The sequence below is a fragment of the Tamandua tetradactyla genome, chromosome 7, assembly GCF_023851605.1.
Source record: "Tamandua tetradactyla isolate mTamTet1 chromosome 7, mTamTet1.pri, whole genome shotgun sequence".
In the NCBI taxonomy this organism is placed as follows: domain Eukaryota; kingdom Metazoa; phylum Chordata; class Mammalia; order Pilosa; family Myrmecophagidae; genus Tamandua; species Tamandua tetradactyla.
In genome coordinates, this window is record NC_135333.1 from 34318924 (window position 1) to 34323399 (window position 4476).

At 38.1% G+C, this 4476-nt stretch overlaps 1 long non-coding RNA gene and 1 pseudogene across 2 annotated transcripts in view; one reads left to right on the forward strand and one right to left on the reverse strand.

Annotated features, from left to right (window-relative positions):
* LOC143691035 (uncharacterized) overlaps positions 1 to 4476 on the reverse strand; it is a 132520-nt gene that overhangs the window by 72352 nt on the left and 55692 nt on the right. The window lies entirely within an intron of this gene.
* Positions 3001 to 3862, forward strand: LOC143689560 (cytochrome c oxidase subunit 7B, mitochondrial-like; annotated as a pseudogene).

The following is a 4476-nucleotide window of genomic DNA, read 5'->3' on the forward strand; positions in this document are numbered from 1 at the left end:
GTTAAGAGAATGAAAACACAAGCCATGGACTGGAGAAAATTATCTTCAAATCACACATACAACAAAGGACTTGTATCCAGAATCTATAAGGAATTTGTATCTCAAAACTCAGCAATAACAAAACAACTCGATTTTTTTTTAAACACGCAAAAGACATGAGCAGATCATGCACCAAAGAAATATACAGTTAGCAAATAAGCACAGGAAAAAAGGTTTCTCATCATGACACATTAGGAAAATACAAATTAAAACAATGAGTTATTACTACACACCTTATAGAATGGCAAAAAGACAAACAGACAAAACTGGTAAAATCAAGTGTTGGTGAGGAGATGGAGCACTTGGAACTCTCATACATCAGGGGTGAGAATGTAAAATGGTACAATCTGTCTGGAAAACAGTTTAGCAGTTTCTTAAACATACGATTACCTTCATACCCAGCAATCTTACTTCTAGGCATTTACCCTAGAGTAATAAAAGCTTATATTAATGCAAAAATATGTACATGAATGTTTGAAGTATTTGTAGCAGAATTATTTTTATTTTTTAACTTTTTTTATTGTGAAATAGAACATACATACAAAAAAGCAATACATTTCAAAGTACACCACAACAATTAGTTATAGAACAGAATTCTGAGTTTGATATGTGTGCTGGTTTGAAAGGATGTATGTCCCCTAGAAAAGCCATGTTTTAATCCTAATCCCGTTTTGTAAAGGCAGCCATTTCTTCTAATCCCTATTCAGTATTGTATGTTTGAAATTGTAATTAGGTCATCTCCCTGGAGATGTGATTTAATCAAGAGTGGTTGTTAAGCTGGATTAGGTAGAGGTGTGTCGCCACCCATTTGGGTGGTCTTGATTAGTTTCTGAAGTCCTATAAAAGAGGAAACATTTTAGAGAATGAGAGATTCAGAGAGAGCAGAGAATGCTGCAGCACCATGAAGCAGAGTCCACCAGCCAGCGACCTTTGGAGATGAAGAAGGAAAATGCCTCCCGGGGAGCTTCATGAAACAGGAAGCCAGGAGAGAAAGCTAGCGGATGACGCCATGTTTGTCCTGTGCCTTTCCAGCTGAGAGAGAAATCCTGACTGTGTTCGCCATGTGCCTTCTCACTTGAGAGAGAGAGACCCTGAACTTCATCGGCCTTTTTGGACCGAGGTATCTTTCCCTGGATGCCTTTGATGGGACCTTTCTATAGACTTGCTTTAATTGGGACATTTTCTCAGCCTTAGAACTGTAAACTAGCAACTTATTAAATAATTCCCCTTTTTAAAAGCCATTCCGTTTCTGGTATATTATATTCTGGCAGCTAGCAAACTAGAACAGTATGGGTTTCAGTTCTACAATTTTAGGTTTTCCTTCTGGCTGCTCTAAGACACTGGAGACTAAAAGAAATTTCAATAAAATAACTCAGCAGTCATACTCATTTGCTAAATCCTCTCTTTTCTGTATAACTCCACTTACTCCTTTGATCCTTCCCTCAAATTTAGCGGTATTTGGGCTATGCCCATTCTAACTTTTTCATGTTGGAAAGGGCTGTCAATAATATGGGATGGGGGATGGAACTAGTTGATGTTCTTGAAGAGGCTGGGCCCTCTGGGTTTCATGCACCAAAATCACGAAACAATCCAAGTGTCCTTCAACTGGTGAAGGGATAAACAACTTGTGCTAGATCCAAACAATGGAACACTAGACAACAACAAAATGGAATGAACTACCGATACAACACAACACCCTGAATAAATCTCAAATTCATTATGCTAAGTGAAAGAAGGCAGTCTCAAATGATTACACACAATACGAATCCATTTATAAAAATCCAAGTAAAGAAAAACTATGGAAATGGAGAACAGATTTGTGGCTGCCAGGGTTTAGGGGTGAATGGAAGGACTGACTACAAAAGGACGGCATGAAAAGAAGAAGCTAAGCCTACTGATAGTTTCGCCTAACAGTCATCCCCAGAGAACCTTTTTTGTTGCTCAGATGTGGCTTCTCTCTCTAAGCCAACTTGGCAGGCAAAATCAGTGCCCTTCCCCTATGTGGGACATGATTTCCAGGGGTGTAAATCTCCCTGGCAACATGGGACCTAACTCCTGGGAATGAGCAGGGATCCAGCATTAAGGGATTAAGAAAGCCTTCTTGACCAAAGGGGGAAGAGAGATATGAGACAAAATAAAATTTCAGTGGCTGAGAGATTTCAAATAGAGTTGACAGGTTATTCTGGAGATTATTCTTATGCATTATATAAATATCCCTTTTGAGTTTATGGTATACTGGAGTGGCTGGAGGGAAGTACCTGAAACTGTTGAACTGTGCTCCAGTAGCTTTGATTCTTGAAGATGATTGTATAACTATATAGCTTGTACAATGTGACTGTGTGATTGTGAAAACCTTGTGTCTGAGGCTCCTTTTATCCAGGGTATGGACAGATGAGCAAAAAAATAAGGATAAAAAAATAAATAATAGGGGGAGATAAAGGGTAAAAAATAGGTAGATCGAAATACTGCCGGTCAATGAGAGGGAGGGCTAAGGAGTATGGGATGTATGAGTTTTTACTTTTTTTCTTTTTATTTCTTTTTCTGGAGTGATGTAAATGTTCTAAAAATGATCATGGTGAAGAATACACAACTACGTGATAATATTGTGAGTCACTGATTGTATAATGTGGTTGGACTGTACATGTGTGGGTATTTCTCAGTAAAAATATATTTTTTTATAAAAAGCATAGCATGTCCTATATTCTGGGACAGCTAGAAGGAAAAATCTGAGAGAATCGTATGTTAGTCCATAACAAACTCTGGGATCTGTCCTGTGGCTACTTGTTGAAGAGTGCTTTGAAGTCTGTTGCTGTTTTCTTTCTTTTTTCTTTGTATAAATATTATACAATAAAAAGTTTTTTTAAAAAAAGGGTGGCATGAAGTCTCTTTGCAAGGGTACCAGACGCAAAATTACACCAATCCAGCAACTGTAGTTGCCACAATTCTATCTACAACTTTACAATGTTTCCCTTGGCCAAGACACTGAGTTGTCTTGGAGTTCAAAGCACTTGGCAAACAATAGCAAGACAGATCCACCATCAACACACACCTGATTTCCACTGCAAATATGGTAATGCTGTATTAGCTAGCTGTGCTAGAAAAGCCATGTTTTAATTCTAATCCATCTGTGGATCTTTTAATTCCTATTTAGTACTGTAGGTTGGAAACTTCATTAGATTACTTCCAGGGAGATGTGGAGTTATTCCAGGTGGGTCTTGATTAGTTTACTGGAATCCTTTAAAAGAGGAAACATTTGGGGGAGAGCCACAAGAACCATGAGAGTCCATGCAGCTAGAAACCTTTGGAGATGAAGTAGGAAAACACCCCCAAGGGAGCTTCATAATACAAGAAGCCTGGAGAGAAAGCTAGCAGAAGTCGCCATGTTTGCCATGTGTCTTTCCAGTTGAGAGAGAAACCCTGAATGTCATTGGCCTTTCTTGAGGGAAGCTAATCTCTTGTTGGTGGCTTAATTTGGACATTTTTATAGACTTGCTTTAATTGGGACATTTTCACGGCCTCAGAACTATAAGCTTGCACCTCAATAAATTCCTCCTTTTGAAAGCTGTTCTGTTTCTGGTATATTGCATTCTGTCAGCTAGCAAACTAGAACACTAGCGGAACCACTTTCTGTGTTACTGTATAGACATATACAGCAATACAAATTGTAAGATAATGGAAACTATCCCCTGTTGGCAGAGTCACCCCAAGAGAAGAGAGATCAGAAATCATCCCAGGTAGTATAATACTGAATTGTCTCAACACTAACTCATAACTGATGCCAAGTAAAAGCGCTCTGCACCCATTAAAATGTGGCATCACTGAAGAAACAAAGCACATTTGACATCTCAATGAGAAAAAGAAAGAGCAGCACAATGCACGATGGAAATTTTGGGAAGTGAATGAATTGTTCTATATGCTGTTGTTATGCTGGTTACACTAAACCACGCATGTGTTAAAACCCACAGACCTGTATATTAGATAAAAGTATACTGGATACAAAGTTTTTATAATAATAAAATCAGCAAGCTAAGTTTTCAGAACAAAACAAAAGAAAAAATGTGATAAATATGTTAGAGAAGATACAGGATGGTAGCACAACATTGTAAATATAATTAATACCACTGAATGGATCACTTAAAAATGGTTAAAATTGGAAATTTTGTGACTTTGTGAGCTGGGGGGAGAGAGAGCCAGAGAAAGCAATAAAGAGCGAGCAAGTGAGAGCGCACGCATGCACTGGAATAAAAATCGAAAGAAAAAAAAAAAGAATGTTCAGATGAATGAGAAAAAACCAACCTGGGTTTGTCTTGTCTGTGATAAAAAGGCTCCATATGAACACCTTGTTATTAACGGCCTGTTTACAGAAATCCTGAAGTACTATACAGATTGTGATGAAATGCAGTTTAAGGAAGCTGGCTCTTGGGCACCTATGAGATA